Source organism: Schistocerca piceifrons, chromosome 5 (assembly GCF_021461385.2).
Source record: "Schistocerca piceifrons isolate TAMUIC-IGC-003096 chromosome 5, iqSchPice1.1, whole genome shotgun sequence".
Classification (NCBI taxonomy): Eukaryota; Metazoa; Arthropoda; class Insecta; order Orthoptera; family Acrididae; genus Schistocerca; species Schistocerca piceifrons.
This window is the reverse complement of record NC_060142.1, coordinates 599,017,998-599,037,651: the sequence shown is the minus strand read 5'-3', so window position 1 is coordinate 599,037,651 and position 19,654 is coordinate 599,017,998. Positions and strand designations below refer to the sequence as shown.

General features: G+C 46.6%; 15 non-coding genes across 15 annotated transcripts; all 15 read right to left on the bottom strand.

Moving 5' to 3' along the window:
• Nucleotides 1–517: 517 nt before the first annotated feature.
• Trnan-guu lies at nt 518–591 on the bottom strand. The gene has a single exon. It is a non-coding gene; the product is annotated as a tRNA-Asn (tRNA).
• Nucleotides 592–924: 333 nt separating this feature from the next.
• Nucleotides 925–996, bottom strand: Trnat-cgu. The gene has a single exon. It is a non-coding gene; the product is annotated as a tRNA-Thr (tRNA).
• Nucleotides 997–1,685: 689 nt separating this feature from the next.
• On the bottom strand, nt 1,686–1,759 carry Trnan-guu. Its single transcript has one exon. It is a non-coding gene; the product is annotated as a tRNA-Asn (tRNA).
• Nucleotides 1,760–2,092: 333 nt separating this feature from the next.
• Trnat-cgu lies at nt 2,093–2,164 on the bottom strand. Its single transcript has one exon. It is a non-coding gene; the product is annotated as a tRNA-Thr (tRNA).
• A 619-nt stretch (nt 2,165–2,783) lies between these two features.
• On the bottom strand, nt 2,784–2,857 carry Trnan-guu. The gene has a single exon. It is a non-coding gene; the product is annotated as a tRNA-Asn (tRNA).
• Nucleotides 2,858–3,190: 333 nt separating this feature from the next.
• Trnat-cgu lies at nt 3,191–3,262 on the bottom strand. Its single transcript has one exon. It is a non-coding gene; the product is annotated as a tRNA-Thr (tRNA).
• A 689-nt stretch (nt 3,263–3,951) lies between these two features.
• On the bottom strand, nt 3,952–4,025 carry Trnan-guu. Its single transcript has one exon. It is a non-coding gene; the product is annotated as a tRNA-Asn (tRNA).
• Nucleotides 4,026–4,358: 333 nt separating this feature from the next.
• Nucleotides 4,359–4,430, bottom strand: Trnat-cgu. Its single transcript has one exon. It is a non-coding gene; the product is annotated as a tRNA-Thr (tRNA).
• Nucleotides 4,431–5,049: 619 nt separating this feature from the next.
• Nucleotides 5,050–5,123, bottom strand: Trnan-guu. Its single transcript has one exon. It is a non-coding gene; the product is annotated as a tRNA-Asn (tRNA).
• A 333-nt stretch (nt 5,124–5,456) lies between these two features.
• Trnat-cgu lies at nt 5,457–5,528 on the bottom strand. The gene has a single exon. It is a non-coding gene; the product is annotated as a tRNA-Thr (tRNA).
• Nucleotides 5,529–6,147: 619 nt separating this feature from the next.
• On the bottom strand, nt 6,148–6,222 carry Trnan-guu. Its single transcript has one exon. It is a non-coding gene; the product is annotated as a tRNA-Asn (tRNA).
• A 6,004-nt stretch (nt 6,223–12,226) lies between these two features.
• On the bottom strand, nt 12,227–12,300 carry Trnan-guu. The gene has a single exon. It is a non-coding gene; the product is annotated as a tRNA-Asn (tRNA).
• Nucleotides 12,301–12,633: 333 nt separating this feature from the next.
• On the bottom strand, nt 12,634–12,705 carry Trnat-cgu. The gene has a single exon. It is a non-coding gene; the product is annotated as a tRNA-Thr (tRNA).
• A 619-nt stretch (nt 12,706–13,324) lies between these two features.
• Nucleotides 13,325–13,398, bottom strand: Trnan-guu. Its single transcript has one exon. It is a non-coding gene; the product is annotated as a tRNA-Asn (tRNA).
• Nucleotides 13,399–19,397: 5,999 nt separating this feature from the next.
• Nucleotides 19,398–19,471, bottom strand: Trnan-guu. The gene has a single exon. It is a non-coding gene; the product is annotated as a tRNA-Asn (tRNA).
• Nucleotides 19,472–19,654: the final 183 nt, after the last annotated feature.

The window sequence follows — 19,654 nt, the reverse complement described above, 5'->3', positions numbered from 1 at the left end:
GGTGTCCACATTGCCGTTTTCCAAATCTCTTGACTGTTTCGCCCTTACGATCGACGACGAGCGTCGGGCCACCAAGGGTTTGCCGTCTGCACAATCTTGACCTAGTGCACAGCTTGTGGGATAGCGTCGCTCGACTGCGAAATGCGCCTTTCGGCTCCCTGCACGTCGCTCGGCCAACAGCGGCCTACTGCTGACCGACACTTAAGAGACACCAAATACAAATCGACATCGAGAGACAGGCCCTGTCATATGGCACTCGCGACGTATACCCTGAAATTGAATGTAAATAATACGTCTTTTGTAGTGGGCGTCGCTCTACTGCAGTGTCACACATGACGAATAAATAGGAAAACAGTAGAACGTCTGTGTAGGGCCATGTTTTTACCTACAGTGTCACTTGGCTGAATGTGTATAAGGCTCTGTGGCATCACTCAAACACAGCCAAATTGTCACACTAGCTGTGTATCTCTAACAAAGTTGACGTATGTCCTCACGTAGGTGCCAGTTAAAACGATTTCGCCCCCGGGTGGGCTCGAACCACCAACCTTTCGGTTAACAGCCGAACGCGCTAGCCGATTGCGCCACGGAGGCCTCGACTTTGGTTCACTTTTGCTCTGTATATCAAACTAATTCGTATACCTTCTGCAGGAATCTCGCAGAATGGTAGCATCTGCTTACGCCTCTTCACATGGATAACGTGCATGCACACTGTAGCGAGGCTCATAAACGAATGACATCGCCAAGCATGACATTATACTACAAAATGCAAACAAACCACTGTTCTGCCTATGCATTCAGAAAAACTCTGAGGCCAATGGAATACTTGTCATGGGTTGTAGAACATCCCTCTCATTCAGTGTACTGCCTTGTGTTAGATGCTGCTCGAGATAGCTCCGCTCCCTGCAGGAAGGTAAAAAAAATGAATGCCTTCTGTGAGGTTCGAACTCACGACCCCTGGTTTACGAGACCAGTGCTCTACCACGGAGCTAAGAAGGCGGCAGCTTTGCGTTTGTGAGCTGTCTCCGAATTGTCACTTCATCATACTGAATCTTGCAACCCTTGACCAGATATCGGATTTGGCACACCGCTGCTGCTGGGGGTGTCCACATTGCCGTTTTCCAAATCTCTTGACTGTTTCGCCCTTACGATCGACGACGAGCGTCGGGCCACCAAGGGTTTGCCGTCTGCACAATCTTGACCTAGTGCACAGCTTGTGGGATAGCGTGGCTCGACTGTGAATTGCGCCTTTCGGCTCCTCTCTCTGGCTACAGTGCGCTGTTGTCCACGGTGGCGCTGGCGTTGCCCACGGGGCTTCATGTAAGGCGACTGCACGTCGCTCGGCCAACAGCGGCCTACTGCTGACCGACACTTAAGAGACACCAAATACAAATCGACATCGAGAGACAGGCCCTGTCATATGGCACTCGCGACGTATACCCTGAAATTGAATGTAAATAATACGTCTTTTGTAGTGGGCGTCGCTCTACTGCAGTGTCACACATGACGAATAAATAGGAAAACAGTAGAACGTCTGTGTAGGGCCATGTTTTTACCTACAGTGTCACTTGGCTGAATGTGTATAAGGCTCTGTGGCATCACTCAAACACAGCCAAATTGTCACACTAGCTGTGTATCTCTAACAAAGTTGACGTATGTCCTCACGTAGGTGCCAGTTAAAACGATTTCGCCCCCGGGTGGGCTCGAACCACCAACCTTTCGGTTAACAGCCGAACGCGCTAGCCGATTGCGCCACGGAGGCCTCGACTTTGGCTCACTTTTGCTCTGTATATCAAACTAATTCGTATACCTTCTGCAGGAATCTCGCAGAATGGTAGCATCTGCTTACGCCTCTTCACATGGATAACGTGCATGCACACTGTAGCGAGGCTCATAAACGAATGACATCGCCAAGCATGACATTATACTACAAAATGCAAACAAACCACTGTTCTGCCTATGCATTCAGAAAAACTCTGAGGCCAATGGAATACTTGTCATGGGTTGTAGAACATCCCTCTCATTCAGTGTACTGCCTTGTGTTAGATGCTGCTCGAGATAGCTCCGCTCCCTGCAGGAAGGTAAAAAAAATGAATGCCTTCTGTGAGGTTCGAACTCACGACCCCTGGTTTACGAGACCAGTGCTCTACCACGGAGCTAAGAAGGCGGCAGCTTTGCGTTTGTGAGCTGTCTCCGAATTGTCACTTCATCATACTGAATCTTGCAACCCTTGACCAGATATCGGATTTGGCACACCGCTGCTGCTGGGGGTGTCCACATTGCCGTTTTCCAAATCTCTTGACTGTTTCGCCCTTACGATCGACGACGAGCGTCGGGCCACCAAGGGTTTGCCGTCTGCACAATCTTGACCTAGTGCACAGCTTGTGGGATAGCGTCGCTCGACTGCGAAATGCGCCTTTCGGCTCCCTGCACGTCGCTCGGCCAACAGCGGCCTACTGCTGACCGACACTTAAGAGACACCAAATACAAATCGACATCGAGAGACAGGCCCTGTCATATGGCACTCGCGACGTATACCCTGAAATTGAATGTAAATAATACGTCTTTTGTAGTGGGCGTCGCTCTACTGCAGTGTCACACATGACGAATAAATAGGAAAACAGTAGAACGTCTGTGTAGGGCCATGTTTTTACCTACAGTGTCACTTGGCTGAATGTGTATAAGGCTCTGTGGCATCACTCAAACACAGCCAAATTGTCACACTAGCTGTGTATCTCTAACAAAGTTGACGTATGTCCTCACGTAGGTGCCAGTTAAAACGATTTCGCCCCCGGGTGGGCTCGAACCACCAACCTTTCGGTTAACAGCCGAACGCGCTAGCCGATTGCGCCACGGAGGCCTCGACTTTGGTTCACTTTTGCTCTGTATATCAAACTAATTCGTATACCTTCTGCAGGAATCTCGCAGAATGGTAGCATCTGCTTACGCCTCTTCACATGGATAACGTGCATGCACACTGTAGCGAGGCTCATAAACGAATGACATCGCCAAGCATGACATTATACTACAAAATGCAAACAAACCACTGTTCTGCCTATGCATTCAGAAAAACTCTGAGGCCAATGGAATACTTGTCATGGGTTGTAGAACATCCCTCTCATTCAGTGTACTGCCTTGTGTTAGATGCTGCTCGAGATAGCTCCGCTCCCTGCAGGAAGGTAAAAAAAATGAATGCCTTCTGTGAGGTTCGAACTCACGACCCCTGGTTTACGAGACCAGTGCTCTACCACGGAGCTAAGAAGGCGGCAGCTTTGCGTTTGTGAGCTGTCTCCGAATTGTCACTTCATCATACTGAATCTTGCAACCCATGACCAGATATCGGATTTGGCACACCGCTGCTGCTGGGGGTGTCCACATTGCCGTTTTCCAAATCTCTTGACTGTTTCGCCCTTACGATCGACGACGAGCGTCGGGCCACCAAGGGTTTGCCGTCTGCACAATCTTGACCTAGTGCACAGCTTGTGGGATAGCGTGGCTCGACTGTGAATTGCGCCTTTCGGCTCCTCTCTCTGGCTACAGTGCGCTGTTGTCCACGGTGGCGCTGGCGTTGCCCACGGGGCTTCATGTAAGGCGACTGCACGTCGCTCGGCCAACAGCGGCCTACTGCTGACCGACACTTAAGAGACACCAAATACAAATCGACATCGAGAGACAGGCCCTGTCATATGGCACTCGCGACGTATACCCTGAAATTGAATGTAAATAATACGTCTTTTGTAGTGGGCGTCGCTCTACTGCAGTGTCACACATGACGAATAAATAGGAAAACAGTAGAACGTCTGTGTAGGGCCATGTTTTTACCTACAGTGTCACTTGGCTGAATGTGTATAAGGCTCTGTGGCATCACTCAAACACAGCCAAATTGTCACACTAGCTGTGTATCTCTAACAAAGTTGACGTATGTCCTCACGTAGGTGCCAGTTAAAACGATTTCGCCCCCGGGTGGGCTCGAACCACCAACCTTTCGGTTAACAGCCGAACGCGCTAGCCGATTGCGCCACGGAGGCCTCGACTTTGGCTCACTTTTGATCTGTATATCAAACTAATTCGTATACCTTCTGCAGGAATCTCGCAGAATGGTAGCATCTGCTTACGCCTCTTCACATGGATAACGTGCATGCACACTGTAGCGAGGCTCATAAACGAATGACATCGCCAAGCATGACATTATACTACAAAATGCAAACAAACCACTGTTCTGCCTATGCATTCAGAAAAACTCTGAGGCCAATGGAATACTTGTCATGGGTTGTAGAACATCCCTCTCATTCAGTGTACTGCCTTGTGTTAGATGCTGCTCGAGATAGCTCCGCTCCCTGCAGGAAGGTAAAAAAAATGAATGCCTTCTGTGAGGTTCGAACTCACGACCCCTGGTTTACGAGACCAGTGCTCTACCACGGAGCTAAGAAGGCGGCAGCTTTGCGTTTGTGAGCTGTCTCCGAATTGTCACTTCATCATACTGAATCTTGCAACCCTTGACCAGATATCGGATTTGGCACACCGCTGCTGCTGGGGGTGTCCACATTGCCGTTTTCCAAATCTCTTGACTGTTTCGCCCTTACGATCGACGACGAGCGTCGGGCCACCAAGGGTTTGCCGTCTGCACAATCTTGACCTAGTGCACAGCTTGTGGGATAGCGTCGCTCGACTGCGAAATGCGCCTTTCGGCTCCCTGCACGTCGCTCGGCCAACAGCGGCCTACTGCTGACCGACACTTAAGAGACACCAAATACAAATCGACATCGAGAGACAGGCCCTGTCATATGGCACTCGCGACGTATACCCTGAAATTGAATGTAAATAATACGTCTTTTGTAGTGGGCGTCGCTCTACTGCAGTGTCACACATGACGAATAAATAGGAAAACAGTAGAACGTCTGTGTAGGGCCATGTTTTTACCTACAGTGTCACTTGGCTGAATGTGTATAAGGCTCTGTGGCATCACTCAAACACAGCCAAATTGTCACACTAGCTGTGTATCTCTAACAAAGTTGACGTATGTCCTCACGTAGGTGCCAGTTAAAACGATTTCGCCCCCGGGTGGGCTCGAACCACCAACCTTTCGGTTAACAGCCGAACGCACTAGCCGATTGCGCCACGGAGGCCTCGACTTTGGTTCACTTTTGCTCTGTATATCAAACTAATTCGTATACCTTCTGCAGGAATCTCGCAGAATGGTAGCATCTGCTTACGCCTCTTCACATGGATAACGTGCATGCACACTGTAGCGAGGCTCATAAACGAATGACATCGCCAAGCATGACATTATACTACAAAATGCAAACAAACCACTGTTCTGCCTATGCATTCAGAAAAACTCTGAGGCCAATGGAATACTTGTCATGGGTTGTAGAACATCCCTCTCATTCAGTGTACTGCCTTGTGTTAGATGCTGCTCGAGATAGCTGCGCTCCCTGCAGGAAGGTAAAAAAAATGAATGCCTTCTGTGAGGTTCGAACTCACGACCCCTGGTTTACGAGACCAGTGCTCTACCACGGAGCTAAGAAGGCGGCAGCTTTGCGTTTGTGAGCTGTCTCCGAATTGTCACTTCATCATACTGAATCTTGCAACCCTTGACCAGATATCGGATTTGGCACACCGCTGCTGCTGGGGGTGTCCACATTGCCGTTTTCCAAATCTCTTGACTGTTTCGCCCTTACGATCGACGACGAGCGTCGGGCCACCAAGGGTTTGCCGTCTGCACAATCTTGACCTAGTGCACAGCTTGTGGGATAGCGTCGCTCGACTGCGAAATGCGCCTTTCGGCTCCCTGCACGTCGCTCGGCCAACAGCGGCCTACTGCTGACCGACACTTAAGAGACACCAAATACAAATCGACATCGAGAGACAGGCCCTGTCATATGGCACTCGCGACGTATACCCTGAAATTGAATGTAAATAATACGTCTTTTGTAGTGGGCGTCGCTCTACTGCAGTGTCACACATGACGAATAAATAGGAAAACAGTAGAACGTCTGTGTAGGGCCATGTTTTTACCTACAGTGTCACTTGGCTGAATGTGTATAAGGCTCTGTGGCATCACTCAAACACAGCCAAATTGTCACACTAGCTGTGTATCTCTAACAAAGTTGACGTATGTCCTCACGTAGGTGCCAGTTAAAACGATTTCGCCCCCCGGGTGGGCTCGAACCACCAACCTTTCGGTTAACAGCCGAACGCGCTAGCCGATTGCGCCACGGAGGCCTCGACTTTGGTTCACTTTTGCTCTGTATATCAAACTAATTCGTATACCTTCTGCAGGAATCTCGCAGAATGGTAGCATCTGCTTACGCCTCTTCACATGGATAACGTGCATGCACACTGTAGCGAGGCTCATAAACGAATGACATCGCCAAGCATGACATTATACTACAAAATGCAAACAAACCACTGTTCTGCCTATGCATTCAGAAAAACTCTGAGGCCAATGGAATACTTGTCATGGGTTGTAGAACATCCCTCTCATTCAGTGTACTGCCTTGTGTTAGATGCTGCTCGAGATAGCTGCGCTCCCTGCAGGAAGGTAAAAAAAATGAATGCCTTCTGTGAGGTTCGAACTCACGACCCCTGGTTTACGAGACCAGTGCTCTACCACTTTTTATTTTTTATTTTTTTTTCTTCTTTTTTTCCCGGGCCTCCTGGGTGAAAGCCAGATATCCTAGCCACTTTTTTTTTTCACCATTTTTTTCTTTTTTTTTCTCTACGACTTTTTTTTTCTTTTTTTTTTGCCAAGTATCCTAGACACTTTTTCTTTTCTTTTTTTTTTTTTTTTTTTTTTTTTTTTTTTTTTCACGTTGTCTGGCCAAGCGCATTACTCGTAACTTGTCATGGACGCTTACCCTACTCCAGTCTTCTCAAAAACAATAGCTAGCATGTTCCCAAAGAGGCGTTTGTAATGGCGTAATGCTTTCATTCTCCAGTAGGCCGTTTCCATGTACAATTTGTAGTCTATTATGTTGTCTGGTCCCTTTACGTTTATGACATAGTTCGCGAAATGGCCTAAGAGCCACATCACACTGTTGTGTTTGGTTGCAGGGTAGTATTTTTCCTGTGGGCGTAAAAGCATCTCTGTTGTGTGATTTCGTCTACCACGGCGGGTGAGGATTCCAACTTTGGTTTTAGTCCAATCCCAGTTTCGCAGATGCCCGGCACACGTAAAGCGATGGAGGAGAGTGTTGACTAGTCCACATTGACAACAGTAATACGTGTCACTAAGCCCAATCCTTTGGAGTTTTTCGTTAGTGGCCACTATGTCATTGACGACTCTGTACCACGTGGACGTCACCTCAGAGGAGTGGATAGGGAGGTTGATATTGGTCCATACATTGTGCCATAAAATGGCCGGATATTGTACTTCGATTTTACTTGGGATGTCAGATGTGTCCCAGTGTTCTAATAGTTTCTTGGAAGTTATGTTGGTCGCGCGGAGAATGTCATCACCTAAGTAGCTGATGTCTACGTAAAATTCTCGTATATGCTTTAACTTATAGTTTAGTTTTCCCACGTTGATCGGTGGTTTCATGCATTCTGGCCGGACTACCTGGAATAGTTGAGAAGTGACGTTACTGTGGGCAAGATTAATCATAAATAAGGTTCTTTTTAGGTACAACGCTCTCGCTTTCCTCGCAATGTTAGTGAGTTCTAAACCCCCTGCTGCCCTCGATTGGGTCAGGGTGACGAGTCGCACTTTAAAAAGATTCCCTTTCCAGACTTGTCTATTAGCCAGTCTCATGATAAGTTTGGCTTGCATTCTAGGTACTGGAAAGATCTGTGCAATGTAATACGCTTTAGAGAAAACATACGTGTTTATGATTCGAATTGTCTGCAGGAGATTCGTAGAGCGCCAGCTAAGTTCACGCAGCGCTCCTCGTATCTTGTTGGTTGTCTCTCTCCAGTTGGTTGCTGTCAGCTTCATGGGGCACTTGTTGAAGCTTATGCCTAACGTCTTGTGATGGTCCACCAGAGTGGCCCAAGAGACGTGTACGTTCTCGAAGCCTCGAAGATTCAACAACTTACTCTTTTGTGCGTTAATCTTCGCACCTGATGCTCTATTGTAGTTATCAATCTCTGCTTTTAGGATGGCTATTTCACCGCCGTGTCGTATGACAACTCCTACGTCATCGGCGTAAGCTCTGGCGGATATGGTGGCCCCAGAAACAGTCACTCCAGTCAATCGTCCATTGATCTGTCGTAGAAAAGGTTCCAACGAGAGAACATATAACAACATTGACAGCGGGCTGCCCTGCGGAACGCCCCTCCGAACATGAATGACTTTCGTCGACTGTCCATTTACAATGATTTTCGCCGTAATTCCAGTCATCAGTTGATGAATGAGACGCACCGCACGATCCGAAAACCCCAGCTGCTGCAAAACAAGTTCCACGTATCGATGACTGACATGGTCAAAGGCCTTGCAGAAGTCTAGGAATAATATCGCGCATTTAATATTGGTAACTGCAGCAACAGAAATCAAATCACGAAATTCAGAGATGGTAGTCATTATTGTCCGTCCAGGAAAACAGGCTTGATGGGTGTGGATAACTTTCCGGAGTAGGGGAGTCATCCGTTCTTTAACCGCCCTTGCTAATGTTTTATAGTCATAATTCATGAGCATGAGAGGACGAAAGTTATCGATTTTCTTGTGGCCCGCGCTTTTCGGTATCAAGACAAGTTTGCCCTCTTTGAGTTCTGATGGAATTGCAGCTCCTCTCACGAGTTCATTAATGACCTCAGTAAACACTGTTCCAATGATATGCCAATACCGTTGATAAAACTCTTTAGGAATACCGTCTGGACCCGCCGATTTATTTGGAAGAGATGTCTTTACCAGGTCGAACACCTCGTCGACTGTGAAGTCAACAAACAAGGAATTATTGTCATCTATGGTGATTAAATTACGTAATGAGTTGATGACTTCAAAGCCATCACAGTTATCAGACTGGTCCTCGTTGTATAGCAATTCGTAATGCCGATGGAGTGCACGGACAATGTCACCTTGGTCTGTGAGTACCCTACCGTCTTCTAGTTTGAGATCCTCAAGAAAAGTACGTCGCCGATTAGACTGATGTTTCATCAAATGGTACATTGAGGGTGTTTCATCCTCCAAGAGAGATTTTGCTTTTGATTTGATTTTCAACCCGTCTAACCGCTTCCGTGTGATGCTTAAAAGTTTGGCTTTTACTCGTTTGATCCGTGCTAGGTGAGTGTCTGACCCATGTGACTGTTCATGGAGTTCTCGTAAAACCGTGTAGTAGAATTCAATAGTCCTTTTTTCTGCCATACTTTTGTGAAAACTGTAATTTTTTAATGTTTGTCTCAACTTCACCTTAGCAAGTGTGACCCACCACTCGGTTTTGGTTCCGTAATTCTGAATTGATCTTAAACATTTCGTCCACGTGTCGAGAACGCAATCTTCAAGATCGTCATCTTTTAAATGCGTGATATTGAGGGCCCATTGGTTGCGATATGCGCGAGTGGACTGCTTGGCCAATGTTATGGAAACGGAGAGAGCGCAATGGTCGGAAAAATACGTGGGGATGACGTCCGCATTTAGTACGTGAGTGCTAATATTCTCAGAGACATATATTCGATCAATGCGACTACATGAGGCCGAAGTAAGAAAAGTATATTTGACTAACGTAGGGAAGAGGACTTCCCAGGCATCCTTGTATCGCATAGTTTTAAGTAATTCATGAAGCTCCTGAGAATAATTAAAATGTGGAGTCTGGTCTTTCCGATGGACAACACAATTGAAATCACCTCCAACAATGACCTTGATAGGATTCTTCCGAAGCAAATACACAACATCCTCCTTGAAGAATTTGGCCCTCTCTGACTTTTTAGTGGTACCCGATGGAACATAAACATTTAAAATCGTGACATCATAAACTTGACAACTGAAGCCTCTTCCGGATTCAAGTTTATCCAGTATCACTACTGGTATCCCGACACGACTCATTATAGCAGTTCCTGTACTATCGTCGGATGAGACGTTGAAAAAAGCGTTAAAGCCAGGTATATGAAAATCAGTAAACATGACTTCTTGCAACAAAATTATGTCCGCCTCCGATTCGTAAATAAATTGTTTCAAAGATAATTTTTTTAAGTCCGAAGTAATTCTGTTGATATTGAGAGTTACAATGTTATAAGTTTGACTCATCATGTCAAACTAGCGACACGCACTTGCATTCGTGTATGTGGGGCACCGTACACTATATATCTGAGAGTATAAGAACGCCGAATGAAGTGCACATAATCATGTAGGCTCAATTCAGGCAGTAATGCTGCTAAGTTTGTGCACCGGTGGCAACTATAGAAGTCGTGGGCGGACCTGCAGGACAATCGGCGTCGGCGTTCTCGAAGTGCCCCTGGGGGGGGGTGCTACTTTGCCTTCAGGTGATTTTCTTTCTAATTTAGCCGCTTCGCGCCTTATCTGACTTCGACTGTGAGTGACGTTCGGCGGAGGATTCAACCGGCGTCGTTGAGGATCTTGAGTCATGGCATGAGTTTGAGAAACACCTTTATGCTGCGAAACTTGTTGCCTACTGTGACTATCACGTGGGGGATCTGGCAAATCCTGTGCCATAAGTTGCCGTTCTTCGGTATTGGAAACTGTCACGTCACTGGCAGTCGCCACATCAGGCCGCTCAGTAACGGGAAAAGAAGATTCACATTCCTGCCCCTCGTCCTCTGCTGTCGCTTTGGGAGAGCTTTCTGTCCCAACCTGGACAGTAGCAGTTGCAGGCATCGCAACAGCTACCGCAGATACCTTAACATTCCCGCCCTGAGACGTGGATTCGACCTCCATAACGTTCACTTCTGACCCGCCGTCACCAGAACAGGATTTTTGCTTTTGAACAGGGTTCGCTTGGTTAGATTCTGCCTCATCTGAGGAGTCACTAACTGAGTCATGAGGTCTCTTTTGACTGGAATTGTTCCGTGCACTAGCAGCCATGTCAGAGTGCGCGTCGACAGAAGACGGTGTAAGTTGATTGCCATCGAGCGGAATAGGTTCGGTACTAATTGCGGAAGGTGAAGTAGCAGCAGGCTGTTCAACTTTACCATTCATCAGAACGTCACTGAACGTCAGCCGCTGCCTCCTCTGCAGAGTGTTTTTCAGGACAAATACGCGACGCGGACAATCCTGACGCAGATGCCCACTCTCATTACAAACATGACAGGTGGGCGTCTGACCGGCATAGGTGGCTAGTACCTTGTACCCACAAACCATAATATGTGACGGAATGCTGACTTTAACATGCATCTCTACAGATCTCACTCCACTGTAGCATTGCAACCGGTGTTCACGAGACCACAACTCATTCCTAATAGTCCTAACCTCGCCATATGCAGATAAGACCTCTCGCAGATAGCAATTCTCTACTTCGGGTGGCAAGTTAAACACTCTCACATTTTTGTACTCGAGATCAGCAGTAGAAATTGTAACAGTACTCACTGTTCCATCACGGTGAAGAAAGTCGATCGTGCCACCATGGTTTGCCAGTAAACGCTCCATCACAAGAGGGTCCACCAGTTTGACGAAAAAACAATACTGCTCCAGATCGTAATAAGCAGTATGCACTTGCTCCGATGTAATGCCAACAACATCCACAATCCAGTCGTGCACTTCAAGGGAGCTTGGTTGAACGGATCTGGTGGACTTGTCAAACTGAAACTTGATTGTATTCTTCCGTGGAAATAAACGTGACATGTCGCTAATCAACCCGGCAAGGGCTAATAGCACTTATACTTGACAAAACACAACTGACAAACGACACAACACGAAACTGAAACACGGAACGGGAACACAACACGCAATGAGAGACAAACAGCAAAACGTAAACACCGCTAGGGACTCGGAGCTCGCGACACTTCCTCACTCCAGCGCGTCTCAAGCGGAACTACCACTGAGCTAAGACATCGAGAGACAGGCCCTGTCATATGGCACTCGCGACGTATACCCTGAAATTGAATGTAAATAATACGTCTTTTGTAGTGGGCGTCGCTCTACTGCAGTGTCACACATGACGAATAAATAGGAAAACAGTAGAACGTCTGTGTAGGGCCATGTTTTTACCTACAGTGTCACTTGGCTGAATGTGTATAAGGCTCTGTGGCATCACTCAAACACAGCCAAATTGTCACACTAGCTGTGTATCTCTAACAAAGTTGACGTATGTCCTCACGTAGGTGCCAGTTAAAACGATTTCGCCCCCGGGTGGGCTCGAACCACCAACCTTTCGGTTAACAGCCGAACGCGCTAGCCGATTGCGCCACGGAGGCCTCGACTTTGGTTCACTTTTGCTCTGTATATCAAACTAATTCGTATACCTTCTGCAGGAATCTCGCAGAATGGTAGCATCTGCTTACGCCTCTTCACATGGATAACGTGCATGCACACTGTAGCGAGGCTCATAAACGAATGACATCGCCAAGCATGACATTATACTACAAAATGCAAACAAACCACTGTTCTGCCTATGCATTCAGAAAAACTCTGAGGCCAATGGAATACTTGTCATGGGTTGTAGAACATCCCTCTCATTCAGTGTACTGCCTTGTGTTAGATGCTGCTCGAGATAGCTCCGCTCCCTGCAGGAAGGTAAAAAAAATGAATGCCTTCTGTGAGGTTCGAACTCACGACCCCTGGTTTACGAGACCAGTGCTCTACCACGGAGCTAAGAAGGCGGCAGCTTTGCGTTTGTGAGCTGTCTCCGAATTGTCACTTCATCATACTGAATCTTGCAACCCTTGACCAGATATCGGATTTGGCACACCGCTGCTGCTGGGGGTGTCCACATTGCCGTTTTCCAAATCTCTTGACTGTTTCGCCCTTACGATCGACGACGAGCGTCGGGCCACCAAGGGTTTGCCGTCTGCACAATCTTGACCTAGTGCACAGCTTGTGGGATAGCGTCGCTCGACTGCGAAATGCGCCTTTCGGCTCCCTGCACGTCGCTCGGCCAACAGCGGCCTACTGCTGACCGACACTTAAGAGACACCAAATACAAATCGACATCGAGAGACAGGCCCTGTCATATGGCACTCGCGACGTATACCCTGAAATTGAATGTAAATAATACGTCTTTTGTAGTGGGCGTCGCTCTACTGCAGTGTCACACATGACGAATAAATAGGAAAACAGTAGAACGTCTGTGTAGGGCCATGTTTTTAGCTACAGTGTCACTTGGCTGAATGTGTATAAGGCTCTGTGGCATCACTCAAACACAGCCAAATTGTCACACTAGCTGTGTATCTCTAACAAAGTTGACGTATGTCCTCACGTAGGTGCCAGTTAAAACGATTTCGCCCCCGGGTGGGCTCGAACCACCAACCTTTCGGTTAACAGCCGAACGCGCTAGCCGATTGCGCCACGGAGGCCTCGACTTTGGTTCACTTTTGCTCTGTATATCAAACTAATTCGTATACCTTCTGCAGGAATCTCGCAGAATGGTAGCATCTGCTTACGCCTCTTCACATGGATAACGTGCATGCACACTGTAGCGAGGCTCATAAACGAATGACATCGCCAAGCATGACATTATACTACAAAATGCAAACAAACCACTGTTCTGCCTATGCATTCAGAAAAACTCTGAGGCCAATGGAATACTTGTCATGGGTTGTAGAACATCCCTCTCATTCAGTGTACTGCCTTGTGTTAGATGCTGCTCGAGATAGCTGCGCTCCCTGCAGGAAGGTAAAAAAAATGAATGCCTTCTGTGAGGTTCGAACTCACGACCCCTGGTTTACGAGACCAGTGCTCTACCACTTTTTATTTTTTATTTTTTTTTCTTCTTTTTTTCCCGGGCCTCCTGGGTGAAAGCCAGATATCCTAGCCACTTTTTTTTTTCACCATTTTTTTCTTTTTTTTTCTCTACGACTTTTTTTTTCTTTTTTTTTTGCCAAGTATCCTAGACACTTTTTCTTTTCTTTTTTTTTTTTTTTTTTTTTTTTTTTTTTCACGTTGTCTGGCCAAGCGCATTACTCGTAACTTGTCATGGACGCTTACCCTACTCCAGTCTTCTCAAAAACAATAGCTAGCATGTTCCCAAAGAGGCGTTTGTAATGGCGTAATGCTTTCATTCTCCAGTAGGCCGTTTCCATGTACAATTTGTAGTCTATTATGTTGTCTGGTCCCTTTACGTTTATGACATAGTTCGCGAAATGGCCTAAGAGCCACATCACACTGTTGTGTTTGGTTGCAGGGTAGTATTTTTCCTGTGGGCGTAAAAGCATCTCTGTTGTGTGATTTCGTCTACCACGGCGGGTGAGGATTCCAACTTTGGTTTTAGTCCAATCCCAGTTTCGCAGATGCCCGGCACACGTAAAGCGATGGAGGAGAGTGTTGACTAGTCCACATTGACAACAGTAATACGTGTCACTAAGCCCAATCCTTTGGAGTTTTTCGTTAGTGGCCACTATGTCATTGACGACTCTGTACCACGTGGACGTCACCTCAGAGGAGTGGATAGGGAGGTTGATATTGGTCCATACATTGTGCCATAAAATGGCCGGATATTGTACTTCGATTTTACTTGGGATGTCAGATGTGTCCCAGTGTTCTAATAGTTTCTTGGAAGTTATGTTGGTCGCGCGGAGAATGTCATCACCTAAGTAGCTGATGTCTACGTAAAATTCTCGTATATGCTTTAACTTATAGTTTAGTTTTCCCACGTTGATCGGTGGTTTCATGCATTCTGGCCGGACTACCTGGAATAGTTGAGAAGTGACGTTACTGTGGGCAAGATTAATCATAAATAAGGTTCTTTTTAGGTACAACGCTCTCGCTTTCCTCGCAATGTTAGTGAGTTCTAAACCCCCTGCTGCCCTCGATTGGGTCAGGGTGACGAGTCGCACTTTAAAAAGATTCCCTTTCCAGACTTGTCTATTAGCCAGTCTCATGATAAGTTTGGCTTGCATTCTAGGTACTGGAAAGATCTGTGCAATGTAATACGCTTTAGAGAAAACATACGTGTTTATGATTCGAATTGTCTGCAGGAGATTCGTAGAGCGCCAGCTAAGTTCACGCAGCGCTCCTCGTATCTTGTTGGTTGTCTCTCTCCAGTTGGTTGCTGTCAGCTTCATGGGGCACTTGTTGAAGCTTATGCCTAACGTCTTGTGATGGTCCACCAGAGTGGCCCAAGAGACGTGTACGTTCTCGAAGCCTCGAAGATTCAACAACTTACTCTTTTGTGCGTTAATCTTCGCACCTGATGCTCTATTGTAGTTATCAATCTCTGCTTTTAGGATGGCTATTTCACCGCCGTGTCGTATGACAACTCCTACGTCATCGGCGTAAGCTCTGGCGGATATGGTGGCCCCAGAAACAGTCACTCCAGTCAATCGTCCATTGATCTGTCGTAGAAAAGGTTCCAACGAGAGAACATATAACAACATTGACAGCGGGCTGCCCTGCGGAACGCCCCTCCGAACATGAATGACTTTCGTCGACTGTCCATTTACAATGATTTTCGCCGTAATTCCAGTCATCAGTTGATGAATGAGACGCACCGCACGATCCGAAAACCCCAGCTGCTGCAAAACAAGTTCCACGTATCGATGACTGACATGGTCAAAGGCCTTGCAGAAGTCTAGGAATAATATCGCGCATTTAATATTGGTAACTGCAGCAACAGAAATCAAATCACGAAATTCAGAGATGGTAGTCATTATTGTCCGTCCAGGAAAACAGGCTTGATGGGTGTGGATAACTTTCCGGAGTAGGGGAGTCATCCGTTCTTTAACCGCCCTTGCTAATGTTTTATAGTCATAATTCATGAGCATGAGAGGACGAAAGTTATCGATTTTCTTGTGGCCCGCGCTTTTCGGTATCAAGACAAGTTTGCCCTCTTTGAGTTCTGATGGAATTGCAGCTCCTCTCACGAGTTCATTAATGACCTCAGTAAACACTGTTCCAATGATATGCCAATACCGTTGATAAAACTCTTTAGGAATACCGTCTGGACCCGCCGATTTATTTGGAAGAGATGTCTTTACCAGGTCGAACACCTCGTCGACTGTGAAGTCAACAAACAAGGAATTATTGTCATCTATGGTGATTAAATTACGTAATGAGTTGATGACTTCAAAGCCATCACAGTTATCAGACTGGTCCTCGTTGTATAGCAATTCGTAATGCCGATGGAGTGCACGGACAATGTCACCTTGGTCTGTGAGTACCCTACCGTCTTCTAGTTTGAGATCCTCAAGAAAAGTACGTCGCCGATTAGACTGATGTTTCATCAAATGGTACATTGAGGGTGTTTCATCCTCCAAGAGAGATTTTGCTTTTGATTTGATTTTCAACCCGTCTAACCGCTTCCGTGTGATGCTTAAAAGTTTGGCTTTTACTCGTTTGATCCGTGCTAGGTGAGTGTCTGACCCATGTGACTGTTCATGGAGTTCTCGTAAAACCGTGTAGTAGAATTCAATAGTCCTTTTTTCTGCCATACTTTTGTGAAAACTGTAATTTTTTAATGTTTGTCTCAACTTCACCTTAGCAAGTGTGACCCACCACTCGGTTTTGGTTCCGTAATTCTGAATTGATCTTAAACATTTCGTCCACGTGTCGAGAACGCAATCTTCAAGATCGTCATCTTTTAAATGCGTGATATTGAGGGCCCATTGGTTGCGATATGCGCGAGTGGACTGCTTGGCCAATGTTATGGAAACGGAGAGAGCGCAATGGTCGGAAAAATACGTGGGGATGACGTCCGCATTTAGTACGTGAGTGCTAATATTCTCAGAGACATATATTCGATCAATGCGACTACATGAGGCCGAAGTAAGAAAAGTATATTTGACTAACGTAGGGAAGAGGACTTCCCAGGCATCCTTGTATCGCATAGTTTTAAGTAATTCATGAAGCTCCTGAGAATAATTAAAATGTGGAGTCTGGTCTTTCCGATGGACAACACAATTGAAATCACCTCCAACAATGACCTTGATAGGATTCTTCCGAAGCAAATACACAACATCCTCCTTGAAGAATTTGGCCCTCTCTGACTTTTTAGTGGTACCCGATGGAACATAAACATTTAAAATCGTGACATCATAAACTTGACAACTGAAGCCTCTTCCGGATTCAAGTTTATCCAGTATCACTACTGGTATCCCGACACGACTCATTATAGCAGTTCCTGTACTATCGTCGGATGAGACGTTGAAAAAAGCGTTAAAGCCAGGTATATGAAAATCAGTAAACATGACTTCTTGCAACAAAATTATGTCCGCCTCCGATTCGTAAATAAATTGTTTCAAAGATAATTTTTTTAAGTCCGAAGTAATTCTGTTGATATTGAGAGTTACAATGTTATAAGTTTGACTCATCATGTCAAACTAGCGACACGCACTTGCATTCGTGTATGTGGGGCACCGTACACTATATATCTGAGAGTATAAGAACGCCGAATGAAGTGCACATAATCATGTAGGCTCAATTCAGGCAGTAATGCTGCTAAGTTTGTGCACCGGTGGCAACTATAGAAGTCGTGGGCGGACCTGCAGGACAATCGGCGTCGGCGTTCTCGAAGTGCCCCTGGGGGGGGTGCTACTTTGCCTTCAGGTGATTTTCTTTCTAATTTAGCCGCTTCGCGCCTTATCTGACTTCGACTGTGAGTGACGTTCGGCGGAGGATTCAACCGGCGTCGTTGAGGATCTTGAGTCATGGCATGAGTTTGAGAAACACCTTTATGCTGCGAAACTTGTTGCCTACTGTGACTATCACGTGGGGGATCTGGCAAATCCTGTGCCATAAGTTGCCGTTCTTCGGTATTGGAAACTGTCACGTCACTGGCAGTCGCCACATCAGGCCGCTCAGTAACGGGAAAAGAAGATTCACATTCCTGCCCCTCGTCCTCTGCTGTCGCTTTGGGAGAGCTTTCTGTCCCAACCTGGACAGTAGCAGTTGCAGGCATCGCAACAGCTACCGCAGATACCTTAACATTCCCGCCCTGAGACGTGGATTCGACCTCCATAACGTTCACTTCTGACCCGCCGTCACCAGAACAGGATTTTTGCTTTTGAACAGGGTTCGCTTGGTTAGATTCTGCCTCATCTGAGGAGTCACTAACTGAGTCATGAGGTCTCTTTTGACTGGAATTGTTCCGTGCACTAGCAGCCATGTCAGAGTGCGCGTCGACAGAAGACGGTGTAAGTTGATTGCCATCGAGCGGAATAGGTTCGGTACTAATTGCGGAAGGTGAAGTAGCAGCAGGCTGTTCAACTTTACCATTCATCAGAACGTCACTGAACGTCAGCCGCTGCCTCCTCTGCAGAGTGTTTTTCAGGACAAATACGCGACGCGGACAATCCTGACGCAGATGCCCACTCTCATTACAAACATGACAGGTGGGCGTCTGACCGGCATAGGTGGCTAGTACCTTGTACCCACAAACCATAATATGTGACGGAATGCTGACTTTAACATGCATCTCTACAGATCTCACTCCACTGTAGCATTGCAACCGGTGTTCACGAGACCACAACTCATTCCTAATAGTCCTAACCTCGCCATATGCAGATAAGACCTCTCGCAGATAGCAATTCTCTACTTCGGGTGGCAAGTTAAACACTCTCACATTTTTGTACTCGAGATCAGCAGTAGAAATTGTAACAGTACTCACTGTTCCATCACGGTGAAGAAAGTCGATCGTGCCACCATGGTTTGCCAGTAAACGCTCCATCACAAGAGGGTCCACCAGTTTGACGAAAAAACAATACTGCTCCAGATCGTAATAAGCAGTATGCACTTGCTCCGATGTAATGCCAACAACATCCACAATCCAGTCGTGCACTTCAAGGGAGCTTGGTTGAACGGATCTGGTGGACTTGTCAAACTGAAACTTGATTGTATTCTTCCGTGGAAATAAACGTGACATGTCGCTAATCAACCCGGCAAGGGCTAATAGCACTTATACTTGACAAAACACAACTGACAAACGACACAACACGAAACTGAAACACGGAACGGGAACACAACACGCAATGAGAGACAAACAGCAAAACGTAAACACCGCTAGGGACTCGGAGCTCGCGACACTTCCTCACTCCAGCGCGTCTCAAGCGGAACTACCACTGAGCTAAGACATCGAGAGACAGGCCCTGTCATATGGCACTCGCGACGTATACCCTGAAATTGAATGTAAATAATACGTCTTTTGTAGTGGGCGTCGCTCTACTGCAGTGTCACACATGACGAATAAATAGGAAAACAGTAGAACGTCTGTGTAGGGCCATGTTTTTACCTACAGTGTCACTTGGCTGAATGTGTATAAGGCTCTGTGGCATCACTCAAACACAGCCAAATTGTCACACTAGCTGTGTATCTCTAACAAAGTTGACGTATGTCCTCACGTAGGTGCCAGTTAAAACGATTTCGCCCCCGGGTGGGCTCGAACCACCAACCTTTCGGTTAACAGCCGAACGCACTAGCCGATTGCGCCACGGAGGCCTCGACTTTGGCTCACTTGTGCTCTGTATATCAAGCTAATTCGTATACCTTCTGCAGGAATCTCGCAGAATGGTAGCATCTGCTTACGCCTCTTCACATGGATATCGTGCATGCACACTGGAGCGAGGCTCATAAACGAATGACATCGCCAAGCATGACATTATACTACAAAATGCAAACAAA